We start from the raw sequence: 24,388 nt of genomic DNA on the forward strand, positions 1-24,388 counted from the left end.
TGTCCCCAGTTCCCTTTTTGGAGGCACTCAGAGCCATATATGAGTTTTCCTCTTAGCACAGCTTTCATTGTGTCTCATAAGTTTGGGTTGTTGTACCTTGATTTTCATTAAATTCTAAAAAAGTGTTTTTCCCTTACTGCTTTTAATATTCTTTCTTTGTTTTGTGCATTTGGTGTTTTGACTGTTATGTGATGGGAGGAATTTCTTTTCTGGTCCAATCTATTTGGAGTTCTGTAGGCTTCTTGTGTGTTCATGGGCATCTCTTTCTTTAGGTTAGGGAAGTTTTCTTCTATAATTTTGTTGAAGGTATTTACTGGCCCTTTAAGTTGGGAATCTTCATTCTCTCTATACCTATTGTCCTTTGGTTTGGTCTTCTCATTGTGTCCTGGATTTCCTGGATGTTTTGGGTTAGGAACTTTTTGCATTTTGCATTTTCTTTGACTGTTGTGTCCATGTTTTCTATGGCGTCTCCTGCCCCTGAGATTCTCTCTTCTCTCTCTTGTATTCTGTTGGTGATGCTTGCATCTATGACTCCTGATCTCTAGGTTTTCTATCTCCAGAGTTGCCTTTCTTTGCGATTTCTTTATTGTTTCTATTTCCATTTTTAGATCCTGGATGGTTTTGTTTAGTTCCTTCACCTGTTTGACTGTTTTCCTGTAATTCTTTAAGGGATTTTTGTGTTTCCTCTTTAAGGGCTTCTAGCTGTTTACCTGTGTTGTCTTATATTTCTTTCTTTTCTTCTTTTCTTTTCTTTTTTTTTTCTTTTTCTTTTTTTAAAGATTTTTTTTTTTCTTAGATTTTATTTATTCATTTAATGTATATGAGTACACTGTTGCTGTCTTTGGACCTACCAGAAGAGGGCATTGGATCCCATTACAGATTGTTCTGAGCCACCATGTGGTTGCTAGGAATTGAACTCAAGACCTCTGGAAGAACAGTCAGTGCCCTTAACTACTGAACCATCTATCCAGCCCTCTTCTGTATTTCTTTAAGGAAGTTATTTATGTCCTTCTTAAAGTCCTCCATCATCATCATGAGATGTGACTTTAAATCAGAGTCTTGCTTTTCTGGTGTGTTGGGGCATCCAGGGCTCCCTGTGGTGGGAGAACTGGATTCTGATGATGCTAAGTAGCATTGGTTTCTGTTGCTTATTATCTTGCCCTTGCCTCTCAGCATCTGTTCATCTTTGGTGTTAGCTGGTCTTGCTGTCTCTGACTGTGGCTTGTCCCTCCTGCAAGCCTATGTGTCAGTACTCCTGGGAGACCAGTTCTCCCAGGAATTTGGGTATGGAGAGCTGTGGCACAGGGTCAGCTTTGGGGTGCAGACAGAAACTGGAAGGATCCTGTCCCTGGATGTTCCCTAGTTCCTGTGTCCTGATATCTCTGGGTGGGTTCATCTTGGGCCAGGAATTTGAGCAGAAGTATTAGTCTTAACTGTGCTCACAGGTGTGTCCGCACTCCTGGGAGACCAGCTCTCTCCTAGTGGTATTTGGGTATCTAGAGAAAAGATATTTAAAATGTATTAAGCTTGCTTCAAGCATCAAATCAAGTTGAAATTTAACTTGAAGGGAAATTAAATTAATTAATACATATTATATCAGTGACTTACACCTTTGTAGACAGTTTTCAAAATGCAGTCCAGCATCTGATTTCATCAGCATACAACTGCAGAGGCAGGCCTCTTTTCTAACCACCCCTTCTAGCATTTTCTCAAGTCTTTGGCATGCAAGTGGTTACTGTTCAAGTTTACAAGGCACATGGTCATTAATCATCTTCTCCAGCGCAGTGAAAGAGAGTCATTTTCTACCGTTTGTTCTCATGTCTTAATGTCCCTCAGATACTAACGTAAAAGCCCAGATCACATGAATTGCCTTGCTAAAGCTTCAAGGCTAGTGTGATACACCGAGGATACAGCCTAAGTATCCCAAAGGCCAACAGGTTTGCCTTCTAATAGCCTAAGTATCCCAAAGGCCAACAGGTTTGCCTTCTAATTCTCGAAGACTTTCTTTCTGTGAGTATCAGTTGAAAGTGGGCTGCCTTGCCCAGTGAGTGAGCTCCAGTTTCCTCCTCCAGTTCTCTGCTTTCTTGCCAAAAAAGGTAAGTGTAGCCAGCACACCCAGGAAGTACCCTGCTTTCAATGCTCCTGAAATGCCGAGGGACCATCTGACCCTGCCAACACATTTAGTGTCATTTCCCAACCTTTCTTGTGTGTTAACAGTCAGGCAGGACAAAAATAGACCTTCTGTTAGCTACAGCTCATCCTCATAGCTTTGTAGGGCACAGAGCTATAGAACCAACCCACTTGCCCGAGTTTCCTGTGCTGCATGGATGGCGGCTGGCTAGAACAATTGATTAGCTTATCGTTCAGGAAATGGGGCCAACCATCTCATGGATCAGTGAGCTTGGCTCCAATCTCCAGCTAGGGAAGTGGATACTTTTGAGTCTAAAGTCTGTCGGCCCCTTTTCCAGGCACTTAATCTACCAAACCCTCTATTGCTAAGCAAAATTGAACTGTAAACTAGTTCCCCAGTCCTTTTAAGGCACAAGACTCAAGCCCCTTGGTAATCAGGAGGAGCCAGAGACTTAGGCAGAGGGACAGAAAAGTCACAGCTCTCAGATTTGTGAGCCTTCAGAAGTTTCTATGGACCAATGCTTGTAAAGTGGGGACAGCAGTTTTGTGACTGAATCCTAACAGGCACAGTGAAGGAGCACACGCTGCGTCCTGGAAGTTCAGTGAAAAGTCCACTCTTCATGCAGGGTGAAACCGGAGGGTTACTGAATTTTGGAGTTTGTTGTTTTGTGTGTGTGTGTGTGTGTGTGTGTGTGTGTGTGCCCACACATGTGCTGGTACATGTGTTTTATCCTCAGGACTATCATCTACTTCTTTAAGAGTCTCTCACTGGGAACCAATTAGGCAAGACTGTCTGGCTAGTGAGCCCCAGGGATCCTCTTGTCTTCCCCTGCCCAGCACTGGGATTACACATAAGCCTCACTTTGGCTCTCTTACATGGGTTCTGCGGCTCAAATTCAAGTACTTATGCTCAAAAGGCACTACTTTATTGACTGAGCTAGCTCTCTGGCTCTCATTGTTTCTTATTAACAGGTAATCTTAAGTAACACAGCCAACTATAAGATTCTTGCATTGTTTAATTAATTTCATCAGTCTCGTCCAGGATGTGTTTGGCCTGGAGGAGCAGAGAGGAAAGCTGGGATTTCATTACACAAAGTCTATTCAGCCAAACTTTAACCTTTGGGCATTCAGCTGAACTTGGAGCCAAGCCTTCCTTCCTTTCTTCCTTTCTTCCTTTCTTCCTTTCTTCCTTTCTTCCTTTCTTCCTTTCTTCCTTCTCTCTCTCTCTCTCTCTCTCTCTCTCTCTCTCTCTCTCTCTCTCTCTCTCTCTCTTTTTCATTCTCCCCCCTTTTGTTATTCTAAGTTCTTACCCATTTATTGGAGAGGTATTTCCAGAGCTTACAACTAGCCAGTGTTTTAAACAATTGTAACTAGAACTGGAGAGATTTGAAGCTTGGGATCCAATAGCTTGACCATTAAAAGAGTAAATAAACCAACCCAATAGCTTTAAGAAAAATGAATAAGGTGCTGATCTGACATTGCAGGTCCCTTATAAGGATGGCATTTGGGATTAGAACTGACAGGGGTTGAGACCAGAATCTTCCCAAGTAGGAGAGGGAGGAAAGGGCCCTCCTTGAAGGTCTATCTACAGTTTCCATCAAATCCCCCAAATCGCTCCTCCTACTGAGCTTCACACAGCCAGGCTTACTCTCTATGCCCTGACAGACGCTGTAAGGGCTTCAGTTTCTGTCATGGAACAAAGTTCTTCAGGATCGATGTAGCTCACAGAGTCCCCAGGTACTAAACAACCCTCGTCCCCTCTGGGGATGACTGCCTCACTCAGCAAAGGGAGGTGACAGGGGAAAGGCATCTGGTGTAGGAAAAGCTTCCCTTTGTTGCCAGCACACACACACACACACACACACACCACTCCCACCACCGCCACTGTCTTTAAAGACTTGCTAGTCTGTGCACAAAGCACACATTTTCTTTGTTAGCTGAAGCACATTGGCAGGGCAGGGTTTCACTTTGCACAGTGGACAGTTTCACCCTCATTACTGCACTTGGTTTCTGACACCGGGTATTTTTCTTCCCTCCTTGGTCTTGGCATCTTTGCCGCTTTCTCCTTTTTGTCTGTCTCTCTACTCCCCTCCCATCCCTTACGATGCCTGCCCTTATGTTTCAGGCAGCTGCCTTGCCAATCCTCCCTATGGAGTTTTGTAAATTTCATCTGTTAAAGGCCCCCACGCACTAGCCTCGTCTATTTCATCACCAGGGCCGCTCTCTGCTGCCATTACTCTGATGGTGTCCCCAACAATAAAAGAATGATTCTATTTGGGGTTCAATATGTCCTTCTCTCATGGGGGCTCGATCAGTATAACATCTTGCTGGTCCTTTAAACACATGAATGCAGGCAGAATACACACAGTGCAAACACACACACACACACACACACACACACACACACACACACACACACACACTTCTGTTTCACTAATTGGCCATGGCTATCCCAGAGGTTTCTATGGTTCTTAGAGGCCAGTGCAATTGAATGGGCACTTAGGGACTCTTAAATTGAGCACATTAAAAAGACTGATTTAGAGGGAGTTTGACAAAGGCTCTTTTAATTATTTTGTTCCCCCTGCTTTGCTATGGCTGGTCAGAGCCTGGTCCCTGAGTCATTAGGGGGGCCAACCATGAGGTGTTCCTGCTTACTCTGCAAATGTAACAGGCTTATCACGTAGAACTCTGACTCCAGCTGGTTTAAAATGTAGGTGGTGCCAGTGGGTAGCAGCTGTTACAGGCTGCGGAGCCAGGAGACATGGGGACGTCTCTTGGTGTGAAGAGGTCAGAACCCAGGACCCTGTATGGGACACTGTTCTTTGTGTTTTCTATACACGGGCTGTCTGAAGGGCAACCAGCCTCGTCAGGGTCTCCAGATGCCCACCCTCTCCTTGTCATCCAGAACCCAGGCAAGCTTAGCACTGACTTTCACCATGAGGCCAGACTGCTTAGTCACATCGAAAATAATGAATAATTCGTACATTTGTAATTCAAATGTTCACACTGATGCATAATTCAAGTGAAAAGTTGTTAGTAGGACTGAGGAACAAACGGATTTTGGTCCAAAACTTTGTTTTTAAATTTCCAATTATTATTTGCCTTGGGTTTCAAGGCTGGGGCCCCTTCTATTTTTGCAGCTGTTTTTATCTGAATTGGCACACAGAGCACAATGGCTGTGCTGCTCAGATCAGGGAGGGCAACAGGTACCAAGTGGCCTTTTTTATTATTCCTAAGACTAAGTTAGTGTGTATGCTCTGCTTATACTACCAGGGCTATGAGTCTCCTTCCTTCAAGTGTCCTAGCAGAATTTTTAAAGACATTAAGAGAAGTTGAAATCAAGGGGTCAGAGTTTTCTGAAGCCAAGAAAGGAATGAAATTGAAAATGGATATCTTAGATGAAATATATTAATACCACAAAATGAAGAAACTAATTCAGGAAGTCTTCAGGTATCCACAGCCAGTAACAAGAACTTTCCAGACTTCCTTTGCCACCCCACTGGTTACTTTAAATTCCACAATGAGAAAACATTTTGTTTCAGCGAGTTGTCTTGGCTTTTAGAAAGAATGGCTGTGTCTCCCCCCCCCCCTCCCCAACATCTGGGAAAGGCTCCCCCCGGGGCAGCTGTAAATGAGGACAGTTAGAGCTTCCTGAAATGGGAAAAGGCCAGCTGCAAGTCCGCCTTACCTCCAGCGACGACATCACGTAAGAAACAGGTCCCTTGAAGGAATGCCCTGAAGTGCCTTGGCTCCCCTCTGGCCCTGACCAGTGGCCTGGCATCATGGGAATGTGCCCTGTCGGCAAGTTGGAGGTAACACGACGCTCTTTCTCTGGAAGCCCGTATCAAGTGTTTTGGTTTTCTCAGACTTGCTTACAGCTGGGATAAGGATCCAGACTCTGCACAAGCCAGCTATGCTCTTTATATGTATACAAAACACAGTGAATTGTACAGCTGGGGGGGGGGTCAGAGTTTTCTGAAGCTAAGAAAGGAATGAAATTGAAAATGGATATCTTAGATGAAATATATGAATTCCATAAGTGACATCCATAACCCTCTAAGTACCTGCAGGAAAAATATAGGAGTTTGCCCCTTCTTTCTACTTTCTGTGATTGAGATAGCACAGCAAGAAAAAGAAGTTTGTAATTCCACTACCAAAGATTGCTTTAAAAAAAAAAAAAAAAAAAGAATCCACGTTCCCGAGGAAGGGAAGAATCTCCACTTTCCTGTGTGTATGTGTGTGTGTGTGTGTGGGGGGGATGTCTACAGTCTCCTTTTTAGTAGAGTCTGAAATAATCTTGTTTGAAAAGCAGTGACACCTGTAAAACTTAGCTAAATACCCTTGATGTCTATTCATCATTCTATTGATCCATTTCTCCAACATGTTTCCATTTTAAATGTTGTGTTCATTTGTATGCTGCATAAGTCTGGATTGGGGAATGTCTAGTACTCCCTGGTTAATCTTTTGCTGAATGAAACAGTAGCTTCTTGGGACTCAGTGACTAAAATAAGTTACTCTGATATTGCTGTTAGGAATATCCAAGTGTCTACAATTGTTTCTTTGTTTGTTTACATTAGTCTTTCAAAATATGGTATTAAATGAGCAAGCAGACATTGTTCTGTGGTAGGGCTGAAAGGGTTTAAAGATCTGCCTGTCTACCTTGATCTCTGCTTTCTGAAGAGAATTCAATTAGGATGAAATGATTTTTTTTTTTAAAACCTGGGCAAAATAGCAAAGAATCTTGTAGATTCCTAAGAGCCAGTCATCAATCTGTGAGGAAGTGGAGACTGAGCTGAGGGTAGGGCTTCAGGACGATTATGGCTGCCGGCTGTGATGCTCAGGCATGGGTACCTCCCACCCCATATACTCCATATACCCGTACTCACTCATAACAGTGGTTCCACACACATACATATATATTCATATTCATTTGCACATTTACTTATGCATTCAGACATCCACACACAGAAGAACCTTACACACATAGTCATAGTAATGTGGCTACATTCTTTGGAGTCCAGAAGTATTGAACAAATGTATCCCCATTGATCTGTTATTTATGTTTTGACTCAGCCTTAGCCCAGAGCCTTGGCTTTGAATGTATCTATATTTTCCATGTCCTGTAAAGGGCAGGCCTTATTCTAAAGTTAGATCCCCACATGACCCAGAACAAGAATCTCCATCTTGAATGGTTAATATGTCTTCTTCTTCTAATTGTTTCCAACTCCATTCTTTTACTTTGTATGTGTGTGTATTGTAGAATATTTGATCCATTATCACCTTATTTCCTTCAATTCTTAAACATCAGGTCTACTTAACAATAGAACATACTTTCATAATAAATGCCACTGGGGAAATAACCTGTTTTCAATGCTTCTTGGTGATTTTAGTATTAGATGGGGTTTATTCACAGTCCATTGGACTTAAATTTTTCTTCTGTTGTCGACTTGGAGACAACATTTCCAGTAGTATCTCAACAGGGAGATTGATCTTCAAGGCACACAGAAGCCCCCAAGGGAGGTCCCTAAGTTGATTTTCACCCTGCTTTGTCAGAGTCCTCCCACTGACTACAACATACTTGCTCTATTTCCTGGTCCTCCTGGTCATATCAAAGAACTTTGCATTTCTATGGCAATCTGGGAAAATTTGAAAAATGTCCCTTTGATATTGAATCCAGTGTCCTCTTCCCGTTGATGGATCCATATTCTTTCTCCTTCTGGTTCTCCAAGGTATAAATTAAATTAAATTACCATAGAGTTTTAAAACACAGATGGTTATTGATGGCCTGGAAATAACCAAATGTTGATATTTTTGATTTTTCCAAAAGATTTGTGTCCCTACCGCCTACTTTTGGAATAATTACGCCCCCTCCCCTGCCCCAATGCCCATTGCTTGACATGCAAACTCTCAAACTAGCCTTTGTCTTGTTCTTCTGTTTGATGCCAATATACGTAGTGCATTGCAGCGCTATGTCTCTTTTAGCTGAAAATGTCATCTTGAAAAACAGTATTACTAGAAATTAAAAGCACTTGACCAAAACACGAATTCCAGAAAGAGACCAATTAACCCCAACGTCCTCCTGTACATACACAGAACTGAAAATTTGCCAGGGCAACATACGCTATTAATTACACTGACACATTGGGAGAAAGTATGTCCACAGGAGAAAATGCCTTAATTCCTTTGTCAGTTCTCCTCTTTCTCTGTCAAGAGCCTGCTTAACTCCCACACAAAGGTATGCGGGACAGCACTCATCTCCGAATCAACCTGTCCACGATTTAACCTGCAAGGCAAAGCATATTCTTAGCCTGCCACTTGAGGACCAGTTTCTTCCTGTTGCTCTTTTGTTCTTGGAGAAGTTTTGTGTTCTCTCTTACCTCATGTGGTCGTGTAGGCTGGCATGCATTCCTGGACAGGCCCCAGATTCTGACAGGAGGAATATTTCCTTCGTGTAATCTGAGCAAGAATCACAGTAAGTGGTGTGTAAGTCACCCTAAACCGGGGATTACCTGGAGAGAAACAAAAACAGGATCCATCATTTCAGAGTCCAACCCAGGAGCTGCTGATACACTTGTCAGCCTTTGACAGCCCAGATGGGAAAACTTATGGGGAAAATTCGTGCAATTTAACTTGATCCAGCAAAATGGGTTTTGAACTTTCAGAGAGGAAAAATTAATGAATCTTTGCTTTAAAAGAAATAGGTTTTTTCCTATGAAAGGGAGACTTTGGGCTATCTTCCAAAAAATGGTTGGGTCACCATATTGTAAGATAATACTTAAATGCAATTAGCTCCTTGTACCACCCAAAATGAGCGCCAAAATACATGATCACATCTTGTTCGTTATCACCTTTCCTAGCTCAGGAGCTGCCATCAACATCATTTTCCCCCAAGGTCAGCTGCAGTTGCTGTGCAGAGCAACTGTCTAGGTTTAATTAACTGGGGACGTGTCCAACATGCCACTGTAAAAGTACTGTTTTCTCAGCTTTCCATATCTGAAAAGGCAGAAACTAGTGTGCACTCTATGTATCTGGCTGCACACAGGTTAACCAGGAGCCAAACACTGTGGTACCTAATTTCTGCATTCACTTAAGTAAAATTATTTATGACCATCTGGAAGGTGTTTTTCCTTCTTTTTTCTAAAGGAGGATATGTGTCATCTCAGACCAAATGAGGGAATATTTGTGTTCAGGATCAGTAACTGATGCATTTAAAATATGGCATGGGTGCTTTAAACTAGGTATTTTTTTTTCAAACAAGACTAAATTACCTTCTTAAGTGGTAATATGGCTTAACATTTTTTGTTGTAGTTGTTACCCCATGAAGTGATTATTTTGATTAGCTTTCATTCTTTGTTTTTTTTTTTTACTGTGTATCTTCTTTTTTTCCTTTTAATTATTTTATTAGATATTTTCTTCATTTACATTTCAAATGCTATCCCGAATGTCCCCTATACCCTCCCCCCACCCTGCTCCCTTACCCACCCACTCCCACTTCTTGGCCCTGGCCTTCCCCTCTATGGGGTATATAAAGTTTGCAAGACCAAGGAGCCTCTCTTCCCAATGATGGCTGAATACGCCATCTTCTGCTACATATGCAGCTAGAGACACGAGCTCTGGGGGTACTGGTTAGTTCATATTGTTGTTCCACCTATAGGGTTACAGCCCCCTTCAGCTCTTTGGGTACTTTCTCTAGCTCCTCCATTGGGGGCCCTGTGTTCCATCCAATAGCTGACTGTGTGCATCCACTTCTGTGTTTGTCAGGCACTGGCATAGCCTCACAAGAGGCCACTATATCAGGGTCCCTTCAGCAGAGTCTTTCTGGCTTGTGCAATCATGCCTGGGTTTGGTGGCTGATAATGGGATGGATCCCTGGGTGGGGTAGTCTCTGGATAGTCTAACCTTTCATCTTAGGTTAGCTTTCATTCTTATCTTGACACAGCCTAGAGTCTTTGGAGAAGAGAGGGCAACTGAGAGGACTTTCCTATATCAGACTGGACCTGTTTGTGGGGGAGTGGTCTTTGTTGTTCATTGGTATAGGATGGCCCTGCCCACTGTGGGCGGTACTATCCCTACACAGATGGTCTTGAACTATAATTATTGAGAAAGAGAAAAAGAATGTCTTGGTATTTGTGATTAGGTATGATTTGCATATGAAGTACGCCCTACAGACTCTTATGTTGAATGCTTAGTCCACAGAAGTTGGTGAATTTGCGGGGAGGGGAAGAATCTTTAGGAGGTAGGGTCTAGCTGGAAGTAGGCCACTGAATGTGTGTCGGGGCTATATCTTGTTCTGTCTCCTTCCTGTATTTCTCTTTGTGTTCTCTTTATGTGAGGAACTGCCACCTTCTCCTGCCACAGTGATGCTGTGCCCGCATGCACGAGACCAAACAACCTTGAGCTGAACCCTTTGAAACTGAGAGTCAGAACGAATCCTCCCTCTCTTATTTAAGTCAGGTATTTTGATTACGGAGATAAAAGCCTGAAAGATACCCTGGTCTTCAGGAAGAAAAGAATATGTATGGCTTCCATGGATATGTTCCTTTCAAGTAGAGCAACTGTTATCTACTGTGTGAGTCAGAGTGTTCTGGAAGGAGGGGTTCGGGACTAATAGGACTAACTCCTGCACCCCACCCAGAGATTTATTATGAAGGACTGGCTATGTGTTATGGAGACTAAGGAATCTCACAGTTCGAAAGTTCATGACTCAGGAAAAACCAATGGGGCAGTGTAGCTCAAGCCCCAAAGCCTGAAGCTAGGAGTGTAGATATGTAAGAGCAAGGGAAGACGGGTGTTCTAGCTCGGGGGGGGGGAGAGAGAGAGAGAGAGAGAGAGAGAGAGAGAGAGAGAGAATTCACCTTTTCCTTACCTTCTTGTTATCTTTGGACTTTGAACAGATTGACTTATGGCACTTCACTATGGGAAGAGCTCTTCTTTACTTAGTGTTGATGCATACCTTAATCTCTCCTGGAATTGCCCTCCCCCCCCCCACACACACAGAAGTAATGTTTTACCAGCTAGCTGGGCCTCCCTCAGCCCTGTGAGGTTGGCAATTAATCACCACACATACAGTCATGGGGTCAAGAAGAAATGAGTAACTTTCCTCTAGTTGGTAAAGAGAATGGAAATAAAGAATGGGATACCAGCCTTTCTGAATGTCAGACCAGGGCTTGGTTAGAAACTTTTAACCTGTCTTCATTCTAGGACTGATATCTAGTACAACCATATTTTGCTTAGGAAGTATAAACAAATAGCCTTAGCTTAGGGTAAATGGAGAGATTCTGTCTAATAAAATTAAAAGTTTCAGCTATAGGATATATTAATAATTCTGTTATGGGAGGAGAGTCAAGGCCAAAAAAGTCTGGCTTTTGAGATTTCCCCCTGGGTTGACTATAGAGGTGACTCTGAGATACTTGTAACCCTTGGGAGGGGAAGTCATGAAGTCAAGACTATATTGTAATAAATAACATACAGATACTTTTTGTTTTTCTTACTAGGTTGATGTTAATAATAGTGATGTCACAGCCATAGAGGGTAAAACTGACTGTGCTATGGACAAGTCAAGGCACCTACACAAACTGTGTTAAGAGTCTTCGTGTTCATGGTTGTCCTCCACTTGCTTGTGAGATAAGGCAGCATCATTTAAGTGTGTACTTGGCAAGCATGAAAAACATAATTTCAGGGAGCTTGATCCTCAGTTGTAGATGTGTTTGGACATTTGGGGAAAACAGACAGCACACTGAAATAGCACTGTGCCACACTGTGCAGACATAGAAGTAGGCTTAGGAAGGCAGCCAACTGTGGCTGCAATTTCAGCTTAGCTGGTTGATTATTCAGAAACCCCATTTGATTTATTTGGATGATGAGTAACAGGCAAACTGACACCTGGATAAATGGCAAATATTTTTCCTGAAAATGAGTGAAATGAGATCAGCATTTCAAGGGAAATAAGCAACAGCATTTGTTGCCAATGATAAAAATTGAGTTTTCGAGTGAAAATGTAATGTTTAAGTTGAATCTTCTTCTGTGACCTTGACGGCATCCACAACAAGATTTTTAATGGTATTAACCAATGCATAATTGGGCAAAAATGTATCAACATTTGAACTATTGGAATGACTGAGTTTCTAAATGACTTGATGTGGCAGAATCATGTGCCTATATGTGCTCATAGTATAATATGGTTGCTGTAGTTTAAGTGTGTTTCTTGAAGCCCATGTACTGGAAGCAAGCCCTGGTTTGGAGATGTGGGTCTTTATAAGAAATAATTAATAGTACGATAAGAAGCAGAACCTTCATGGATGAATTAATGTCACAGCATGGAAGTTGTAAGCTGTCTGGAGAGGAGCATGGCTTTTTGCTTGTTTGTTTCTTTGAGGCAGGGTGTCATATAGCTCAGGCCAGAGATGACCTTGAACTCTTGACCCTCTTGCCTCTATCTTTTGAGTGTTGGCATAACAGGCATGCACGATCAGATCTGCTTTATAAAGTGTTGGGGGTTGATCCAGTACCTTGCATATGATAGGCAAGCACTCTACCAACTGGACCATAGCCCCATCTTAAGCAATTGGTTGTTATAAGAGCAAAATCCATCACAAGATGTTCCTTCCCACCTTGATATTAGATGTCTTAACTTCCAAAACCATATATCAAACTTTTGTATGTAAGTCACCCAGTCTCTTATATCCTGTTATTGTAACATAAAATAGAGTATGACAATAGTCTAGTGGAGCTTAATATAACAGAATATTAAAATTTTATTGATAATGGATTCACATTCCATTCGTACTTAGCCTTATGAAAAATAGGCTACCACATAGAAAATCGGGTACAGCATTAAAGGACATCCACAAATAGCTGAAAAAAAAAAACTATGAAAATATTTTCCCTCATTCTATTGACATGCTCAAACAAAATTGAATTTTCTTTACACATTTCAATCAAAACACCCACCACAACAGACTAAATGCGGATGTGGTAACCAAGCTGCCATCTGCCAAACCAGTCGTGAAGATTTATAGAGATGTATATCTCTTGTTGATTTAAAAAGTAATCACACACACACACACACACACACACACACACACACACACACACACACCCTTCATGCCAATGTTATTTTTGAAAACAGGTAACAGATTGATTGTCATTAAGAATCTGGGGAAGTCTTGAGTGTGAAGAACCAGTGCTAACTGTTAACCTCTAGGTTGTAGGAAAGAATCTCTTGAGAAGCTGTATAGTGACTTGAGGAGCAAGGATATGTAGAAGAGTTTCTTGAAACAAAATTAAACTGTTTCTGGGACAGCATGCAGATGTGTGTGCTGATGGGGTGAACAAGAGCCAATGACAGAACATGCAGGGGATATAAAGTAGTGGACAGTTTTGAAAACCAAAGATCAGTTTTATAAATTCCCTTCCCCTTGACTGATTGCAAACACATTTTCCAGCTCTCTGTTCTTAAAGGTAGTGATTTAAAGAACATGCTTTATTCTTTGATATAATTTAATTTAATTATTTTTAAAGTTTAAAATTATACTTTATTTTATGTATAGTAGCATACTTTACATATTGAAAAAATACTATCACAGAGTTATATAACCTTTAAATAATTTTTTGGTGTATGTACTAGACATTTTATCATTTTGTGGTATCGAATACATATTTTGTGTGTATTTCCTTCACTCTGTGCTATGGAATTTCACATTTTTATTAATAAAAATGAATTTTATTTCATGTACACATTGGACAATGATAGAACTAGGGTAATTAGAATATCTGTTTCCATGACTTTTATCATTTCCCCTTTTTTGGAAAATAGACGCTTTTCCACATAATATATCCTGATTATGGTTTTTCTGCCCTCTACTCCTCCCAGTTCCTTCCCATCCCCCCCCCCCCCATCTGGGTCCACCTGTTCCCAGTTTCTCATTCAAGAAAAGGTACAAGAAACAGACACAGATCCACAGACTTGTTCATCACTCAGGAATCCCGTGAAAACACCGTGAATGCCATAATATATATCCGAAGGATCTGTACAGTAAAAAGAGAGAAAAATACAGACATAAAATAAAATGAAAAATAAAATAGAAATGAAAAAGCGTGACATTATGACACGCGAGACAAGGAGCCTCCAGAGTTTGGTTTCGGTTGGCCATCTGTTTTCAAAGGTGCAGCGTTCAGCCTATCCTTAAGAAGAGTTCATGTCTCCAGTAAGAATCCTTTGGAGAAAACTAAATTGGATTTGTGAGAGGTTATCGATTGGAGATAGCGTCTAGGTTAGAGATGGGGGCACGCGCTCACTTCCTTCAGCTCTAGAACCACATCTGGTGCAGACCTGTGCAGGCCCTGCGGATGCTACCTCTGTCTCTGTGAGTTCATATGGACATTGATCTGTCTACACAGAAAACCTTGTCTCCTTGGTGTCCTCCATCTCCCCTGGCTCTTATGATCTTTCCACCTCTTCTTCCATGGGCTTCCCTGAGCCCTGAGGGGAGGGATAGAAGCATCCAGTAAGGGCTGAGTGTTCCAAGGTCTCCCACTCTTTGCCCAATGTCTGGCTGTGGCTCTCTGTAATTGTTTCCATCTGTTTCAGGAGGGAAGCCTCTCTGATGATGACTGAAGTAGGCGCCGACTCATCTACGATAGAGCAAAATGTCACTGGGAGTCATTTTATTGCTAATTTTGTTTGTTGTTGTCATTGTTGTTTAATAACAGTACTATTTGGTTTCACCCTAGGTCTCTGGGCTATCTAGTCTCAGGTCACCCAAGCAGTGTCAGGTATGAGCTGCACCTCGTGGAGTGGGCCTTAAGACAAATGAGATGTTTGTTGGCTACTCCCATAAGCTTTGCAGTCAGAACACCTCTGTAGATCAAAGGGCTTGTAGCGGTGTTGGTGTTTAAGTTTCCCTTTTGGTAGCGTGTAGAGTCCTGTTCTGATACCAAGGACACTAACCAGTAAAGCAAAGGTAATGTGTAGACGCCAGGTTTACTCATCAGTATTCAATGAGTTACATAGGTGGTATTGTCAGCAATGGGGCCTTACCCCACTTTGTAGAGAAAAATCAGTTGTGGAGAGCAATCTGTAGTCTTGGCAACAGCTTGGGTTGTTTGGGGGTTCCCATAGGAACACTTTGGCCAACATCTCAAATAGATGTAACCCAATCCCAGGATTTAAAGTTTTACTTGGTGACAGGCAAGAGTGGTCCAATTGAGACTCTTTCTCTATTATTTGGCAATTTCACACACACACACACACACACACACACACACACACACACACACACACACACACACACATTTCCCATACTACCCTCAAATGCCCATTAATTTTAGCTGTCTATTCATATACTCTGTCCATTGCCTCCCTCTTTCCTCCCCCTGTCCACTTTATCCTACCTCCTTCTATCCATCCATAACTATTACATTTAACTTTCCTAAGAAGGGCTATCTATCTATTCTATACCTAACCTCTGTGGTTTTATGGATTGTAGCTCTGTTATCATTCCCCACAGCTCACTCAGGATGACTTTTTTCTAGTTATATTCATTTTTCTGAAAATCTCATCATGTCATTCCTTTTAATGGCTGAGTAATAACCCACTATGTAAATGTACCACATTTTCTTTATCCATTCTTCTGGGGAGGGATATCTTGGTTGTTTCCAATTTCTGGCTACTAGGAACAGAGCAGCAATGGACATGATTCTGTGTCATTGTGGTATGTTGGAGCATCCTTTGGGTGTATGCCCAAGAGTGTATAGCTGGATCCTGAAGTAGATCAATTCTCATCTTTCTAAATAACTGCCACACGGATTTCCATAGTGTCTATACAAGCTTACCCTTCCACCAGGAAAGGATGAGTGTTTACCTAACTCTACATCCTTACCAGTATGATCTGTCACTCGGTTTATTAATCTCGGCCATTCTTGACGGTGTCAAGTAGTTTTGATTTGTATTTCCCTGATGGCTAAGGGTGTCAAACATTTCTTTAAGTGTTTCTTAGCCATTTGAGTTTTCTCTCTTGAGAATTCTGCTTCTTGATTTTCACTTTTGAAATTATTTTATTGTATTTGCATTGATGTTTTGCCTGTATGAATGTCTGTGTGAGGGTGTCAGATACCCTGGAACACTATTGAATTTTGCGTTCTTTAAATGTTTTGGATATTAGTCCTCTACTGGATGCATAATCTGTAAAAATCCTTTTCCATCCTATAGAATGCTACTTTGTCCAAATTACAGTATACTTTGATGTGTAGGAGCTCCTTAGTTTCATGAGGTCCTGTTTATTAATTGTTGACCTTGGTGCCTGTGCTAACAGTGTTCTGTTGGAAAGTCTTTCCCTGTGCAGTAAATTTAAGGCTTTTCCCCACTTTCTCTCCTTTCAGGGTCAGTGTATCCGGTTTTGTGTTGCAGTCTTTCATCCATTTGGAGTTGAGTTTTGTGTGTGTGTGTGTGTGTGTGTGTGTGTGGTGATAAATATGGATATATTTAGATTCTTCCATGTGCAGCAATCCAGTTTGACCAGCACCCTTGTTGAAGATTTGCCCCTCTTCCAATGTGTATTTCTGTCTTCTTTATAAAAAAAAAAATCAGATATCCATAGATATGCGGATTTTTGGCTGGGTCTTCAATTTGATTTCATTGATCAACACCATGCTATTTTTATTACTATAGCTCCACAGTACAGTTTGAGGTCAGGGATAGTAATACCTCCTGCACTCTTTTTAGTATTCAGGATTGTTTTAGCATGTGTGTGTATGTGTGTATGTGTGTTGTTATATGAAACTAAAAATTGTCCCTCCGGGATCTGTGAGGAATTGTGTTGGAATTTTGATGTGGATCGTACTGAATCTGTAGATTGCTCTTGGTAGAATGGTCATTTTTTTATTATTGATCCATTAAAATGAGAGATCTTTTCATCTGATAGCATCTTCAATTTCTTTCTTCAAAAACTTGAAGTTTTTAATTATACAAGGCTTTCACTTGCTTGGTTCGAGTTGCCTCAAGATATTTTATGTTATTTGAAGCTATTTTTTTTTAGGCTATTGTTATAGGTGTTGTTTCCCCAATTTTTTTCTTAGTCTGATTGCCATTTGTATATAGGAGGCCTACTGGCTTTTGTGAGATAATTTTGTATCCAGCTATTTTGTTGAAAGTGTTTATTAACTATAGGAGTTGCCCCTGTGGAATTTTTAGGGTCACTTTTGTATACTATCGTATCATCTGCAAACAGTGATACTTTGACTTCTTCTTTTCCAATTTGTATCCTCTTGATTTCCTTCACTAATCTTATTGCCCCATCTAACTAAGACTTCACATCTTATATATTTCAAGTTCTATAATGAATAGTTATGGAGAGTGTCTTGTTCCTAATTTTAGTGGAATTGCTTTGAGTTTCTATTTGAGGTGATGGTAGCTACGGGTTTGCTGTGAACTGTATCCTCTGTTCCTTGTGTTCCTAATCTCCCCAAGACTTTTATCATTAAGGGGTGTTGGGTTTTATCAAAGGCCTTTTCTGTATCAGATAAGATGATCATGTGCTTTTCTCTTTCAGTTTGTTTATATGACGGATTACATTTATTGATTTTTGTATATCTAACGACCCCCGCATCTCTGGGATGAAGCCTGCTTGATCATGGTGGATGATCTTTTTGACGTGTTCTTAGATTCCGTTTGCAAGTATTTATTAAGAATTTATTAAGAAATTGGTCTGTAATTCTCTTTCTTTGTTAGGTCTTTATGTGGTTTTGGTATTAAGGTAACTGTGTCTTTGTAGGAAGAATTGGGCAGCCAGGTGGTGGTGGCACACGCCTTTAATCCCAGCACTTGGGAGACAGAGGCAGGCAGATTTCTGAGTTTTGAGGCCAGCCTGGTCTATAGAGTGAGTTCCGGGACATCCAGGGCTATACAGAGAAACCCTGTCTCAAAAAACCTTAAAAAAAAAAAAAAAAAAAAAAGAGGGCAATTTCTGTTTCTATTTGGTGGAAAAATTTGAGGAGTATTGGATTAACTTTTTGAAAGTCTGGTAGAATTCTGTGCTACAACTATCTGGTCCTGGCCTTTTTTGGTTGATTAGCTTTTAATTACTGCTTCTATTTCACCATGGGTTATAGATTTCATTAAATTAAATCATTTATTTTTTATTTAAGTGCTTATCTGATCTTGTTTTAATTTTGAGAAGTGGTATCTATCAAGAAAATTATGCATTTCTTTTAAATTTTCTAATTTGTTGGAGTATGTGTTTTAAAAGTATGCACTTATGATTCCCTGTATCTGTTGTTATGTCTTCCTTTTCATTTCTAGTTTTCTAAATTTAGATATCTCCTCTTTGCCTTTTAGTCTATTTGGATAAGATTTGTCAACTTTACTGATTTTCTCAAAGAATCAGACTCTGTTTCAGTGACTCTTTGTATTTTTGCTTATTTGCTTGTTTATATTTTATTTATTTTGACCCAGAGGTTGATTATTTCTTGCCATCTACTCCTTTGACTTGTTGTTGTTGTTGCTGCTGCTGTTGCTCTTGCTGTTGAACTTTCCTTTTTGCTGTTAAGTTATTAGTAAGAGGTCTCTCAAATTTTTTAATGTATGCACTTAGGCTGTGAACTTGCCTCTTCCTACTGCCTTTATTGTGTCCTTTCTGTATTCCTATCATCCTTAGATTTGGACTTTTCATAGAGTCCCAGATGTCCTGGGTGTTTTATGTTAGGAATTTGTTAGACTTCACACTTTCTTTGACCAGTGCATGCATTTATTCATGGTTTCTCTTCCATCTCTTGTATTCTGATAGTGAAGCCTGCTGCTGTGGTCCTGTTTGAGTTCCTGAAATTTTCATTTCCAGATTTCCCTCTGTTTGGGTTTTGTTTTTGTTTCTATTTTCTCTTCTGATTCTGTCTTCATTTTCAGGTCCTGAACTCTTTTACTCATTTTCTTTCACTGTTTGTGTGTTTATAGATTTCTTCGAGGGAATTATTCATTTCCCTTTTAAGGAACTCCATCACATCCATAAAGGCCATTTCAAGGTCTTTTTTTTTTTTTGTGTTTCACCTATGTTGAAATTCTCAGGGCCTACTGTGGTAAGGTTGCTGGGCTCTAGTGGAGACATATTAGTGGCTGTTATTGTTTTGTGCTTAATCTATGTATCTGGGTTTGGGATGATTGTAATTCTAGGTACTGATATTTGATCTTGTCTTTGGTGGGTGTTTTGTTCCTTTGATTCTGTTGCCCTCTTTGATTCTTAGGAGGGTGTGGTGGCTGTGTATTGCTTTACAGGGAAATTTACAGAGAAATTTTCTGTTATTCTGCTAGGTGTGGCCACTGGGGCTTCTGGGTAAAATGTGCTTCTAGGTGTTGGGAGCTAACAGGTATAGATGGGGATGGGCCCCTGAAGGCTAAGGAGGTTTACAGGAGGGAGGAAAGCAGGGTGCTCCATCAGGATTCGCTTAGTCCTTTGGGAATGGGGAGTAGAGAGGGAGGTGAGGTCACAATAGGTACTCTGCTACAGAGCTGGGAATGAGACTGGGGCAGGGGGTCAGGGGAAGGTTGGATTTGGAGGAGAAGAGGAACAAGGAAAAAATCTTTTGCATACTTGGCTAAAGCCAGCTGCTTAGCTGGCCTATTTGCTTTTCTGGCAAGTGTGGTTGGTGGGTTCCTAGGGAATGCCTGCTGGGTCCTGGGGCTGAGGTAAAGAGAAGGGTTGGGGAAAGGAAGGTTGTAAAATCTTCACAAGATCTGTGTGATCCACTGGAGATTGGGGCAAAGAGGGAGGAGGGGCCAGAGTGTGTGGTCCACTATACAGCTGGGGTTGAAACTGGGGACTGGATTTGGAGAAGAGAAGGGAGAGGTGAAGATCCACCCTGGGTCAAGGGGAACAAGTTATAAAGCCCTTCCCCATAAAACAAAATTAAAAAACAAAAACACCTTTTCTAAGTGTCTCAGTGAGACAAATGTATTCAGTGACTAGTCACATCTCACCCATCTTGAACTAATGGCCAGTGAAAAAGAAAAGAGTAGGTTTTAAATGAGCAAACTCAACGGGAATCCCAGCAAGGTCACTTTCCCAGCTGCATAACATGGGCAAGTTCTCCAGTGTCTTAATGGTTCCCTCCCCGTCTTTATCTACACAATAAGATAATATCACATAGAGTTGTGTGAAATATGGCAGTGTGTACTTTCCAACTTGACCTAGTACTTAGCACACAAGTGTGTGAGTGAACAAGTTAATCAAGCATGCCCTTGTGTGTGTGTGTGTGTGTGTGTGTGTGTGTGTGTGTGTGATTATGGTGAGTGGACTTGTCTCACTTGGATGAAACCTTTTCTACCAGTGAAATTTCTGAGTCCCTGGCTTCTGGTGGTTTAGAGTCTAGAATGTGTTCTGTGTGGTCCTTTTGACCTTCTGGCTATTGTGGGTTCCCCTCCTACCCCCAGTACTCCTCAGAGACAAATTGCTAGCAACTGAATAGCTTGCCTGGACACTGCTTCTCTTTTATAAATCTGGCAAACTGCTAGTGGTCTCTTTCTCTGCAGTCAGGGATTTTAATGGCATTCTAAAAAGCCCCCCCCCCCGTTTCCATTCTTTGCTCATCAGTGAGCATTCGTCAGATCTCTCCATGGAGGAGGTCACCAAACAGACGCAGAGCTTGAGACCCTAGAACCTACACACAGATACACTGGCTGTTTCCTGTCTCTTGTGTTTGATTTGCTGCAAAGGATTAAGCTCTGTCCTAGGTTCATCTCCATCAACATCACATGGAGAGAGAGCTGGATCAGATGGAGTTTAGGTCTGCTCAGCAGCAGAATGGGTTTTATCTCCCAGCCTCAGTCTGCTCATCTGTAAGAAGATGACATCCTCTCTTCCCGATCTGCTTCCAGCTTGAAGCTGATGTCTAAGGGGACAGTCCCTTGACGTGAAGTCTTGAACAGGTCTTCAAACTTAATGCCACTCTTCCTTTATCCACCCCCCCCCATTTAATAGTTAATCTACATTCATCTTTTTTCCCTCTGAATAAGCGTTTTAAGAAATCTTTTTTTTCTCTTTGAATGAGTGTAAGTCTTTTGTTTCTGAGTAAATATTAAACATGTGCAATGCTATGCTGGCCTTCTGTAAGAATAAGTGGTTCCATGTTGCCCAAACCAATGTATCTGAGGGCCAATTTGACCACAAAGAGTTTTTCTTGGGAGTGTCAAGCAGAGGCCAGGGAGGCCATAATCAGCTTTCTTGCTTGATTTATTTAGTATATTTTTGGGGACTAGTTTTACTGAGTAGAGAAGATTCCAAGTAAGCAACTTAAGACGATGCATATTCCACTAGATAGTATGCAGCCTCAAAGATCAGGGACCTGGACTGCTCCAGTCTCCTAGTCCTGCTGAATATAACATTCATTTTCCAGGCCACGCCGTGCTCTAAGATGAGAACATGCTTTCCATTTTCCTATTTTGCCATCACTGCATTTAGCATTTTAGGCTTCAAGAAAGAGGGCAGAGAAGTCCCTTCAGGATGCTTTCTCCAAGAGATGCATAAAAGATTCAATTGCATCCCACTGGGCAGGATTCAGTCATATGACCACGAAGGGAGTCTGGGGATTACACTCTCCACTTCAAGCTGGCTAAGAGTACAAAAGATTTGGCAAAGATTAAGAAAGAAATACTGGAACGGTATTAGTAGCCCCTGTCCCCAGTGGAGGCTTTTCTTGATGGCGGTGACGGGGAGAAGATGAAGCAGGCTAAACGAGTCCAATGGTTGTCAAGTTTTGCCTATAATGGGTCACACAGTACAGCCATACTGACTGTTTTGCTGTGATGCTGCTCAGCAACTGTAAGGAGAGTAGCCATGAACGATATGTAAATGAATGTGCTTGGCTGGATTCACCAATCCTGAGCGAAACAGTGAAAACATGTTCAACATCCTTAATCATCAGGGAAATGCAAATCAAAACAACCCTGAAGATTCTACCTCACACCAGCCAGAATGGCTAGGATCAAAAATTCAGGTGACAGCAGATGCTGGTGAGGATGTGGAGAAAGAGGAACACTCCTCCATGGCTGGTGGGATTGCAAGCTTGTACAACCACTCTGGAAGTCAGTTTGGTGGTTCTTCAGAAAATTGGACATAGTACTACCACATAGTACTACTGGAAGATCCAGCAATACCTCTTCTGGGCATATACCCAGAAGATGTTCCAACGGGTTATAAGGACACATGCTCCACTATGTTCATAGCAGCCTTATTTGTAATAGCCAGAAGCTGGAAAGAACCCAGATGTCCTTCAACAGAGGAATTGATACAGAAAATGTGGTGCATTTATACAATGGAGTACTACTCAGCTATTAAAAACAATGAATTTATGAAATTCTTAGGCAAATGGATATATCTGGAGAATATCATCCTTAGTGAGGTAACCCAATCACAAAAGAAGTAACTTGATATGCACTCACCAATAAGTGGATATTAGCCCAGAAACCTAAAATACCCAAGATACAATTTGCAAAACACAAGAAAACCAAGAAGAAGGAAGACCAACGTGTGGATACTTCATTCCTCCTTAGAATAGGGAACAAAATACCCATGGAAGGAGTTACAGCGACAATGTTTGGAGCTAAGATGAAAGGATGGACCATCCAGAGACTGCCCCACCTGGGGGTCCATCCCATAATCATATACCAAACGCAGACACTTTTGCATATGCCAGCAAGTTTTCGCTGACAGGACCCTGATATAGCTTTTTCTTGTGAGGCTATGCCAGTGCCTGGCAAACACAGAAGTGGATGCTCACAGTCAGCTATTGGATGGCACACAGGGCCCTCAATGGAGAAGCTAGAGAAAGTACCCAAGGAACTGAAGGGGTCTGCAACCCTATAGGTGGAACAACAATATGAACTAACCAGTAACCCCCAGAGCTCATATTGCAGGCTGTATAATACAGACACAGTGCTCCCCAAATGCTGCTGGTTTATGCTTTGCTGTGAGGCTAAGTGAGCGAAGCATGGACTTCTAGGCTGGGACCCTGGCCTTCCCACAACGGCTCCTACCACATTTTTTTCAGCTTGTGTCTATTAGTTTTATGCCACTCTTACAAATTACTGAGAGAAAAATTCAGACGGGGAAAGATTTATTCTGACTCAGTTTCATCAGAAAGAAGGCCATGGTGGGGGTGGGGAGAGCAATAACAGAAAGGGATAGACAGCATGTATCTTTCAATGGCATGCCCCAAGTGACCTACTTTCTCTAGTCAGGCTCCTGCCCATCACCACTTCCTAAGTGTATTCAGTTTTTCACCCATCAATAGATTAAATCTTTGATTAGGTTTCTAACCCCCTCTAATTGTTTCTAGGAACTCCAATACAATACACCCCAGAAGTGTACTTCACTAATCTCTTAAGTGTTTTGTTTTGTTTTGTTTTTTTAATGCAATCAACTTGACCATAAGGATTAACCACCACACCTGGAAAGCAAACTGTATTCTCAACGCTAGGATAGCTTATTTTTTGAGATAACATCAATGATCTGATCAATGCACATGCTTTACAGAGCAGTGCATATATGTCATCTCATTTCATCTTCATAGGACGGCTAAAGGGTAGGGTCAGGCAACATGAGACTAGCACTCCTTGATCATCTCCCAGGGTGTAACTGGCTAGATACTCTGACATGTTCCATTTGGAACTGTTCACCGACACTTGTGGGGTATATTATTACTGTATATCTGTCTACAGATGGAATACAAGTTAAGTGATTGACTCAGAACCTGACAACTGGTTGCAATAATACCTGAACTTTGAGTTTGGCAATTGGAAATTGACTCCCGTTCCCTCTCCCACGATGGGCCATCTCTAGACACATATACATGCTTCAGGATAGACTTGGTAAAGGATTTCAGAGAGGAATAAGACTCTACCCAAAGTCCAGAACTACTATGCCAATTAAAATTGACAAGAGTGGCCAGACATAGTGATATATACCTGTAACCCTAAGACTCAGGGGGCTAGGCAAGAAGAGAGCATGTTCAAGGCCAAGCTGGGCTATACCATAAAATTATAAAGAACAATAGTCAGTCCCACATCCCTGGAGAATTAACCTATGATAGTAGATATGGTAGCTAATATGAAGGTAATAAAGAAGCTGACACTCAGGGTGGGTTAGTAATACAGATTTAGGTTCATGGCAGAACAGCAAAACTAAGTCTTCAAGAACTGACCTTGTTTTAGAGTTATACTCTATGGAGCCACTAGGTATAAGAATACTATATCCAGCCACTACTTCTAAGTGCT

This window comes from Mus pahari, chromosome 21 (genome assembly GCF_900095145.1).
Source record: "Mus pahari chromosome 21, PAHARI_EIJ_v1.1, whole genome shotgun sequence".
In the NCBI taxonomy this organism is placed as follows: Eukaryota; Metazoa; Chordata; class Mammalia; order Rodentia; family Muridae; genus Mus; species Mus pahari.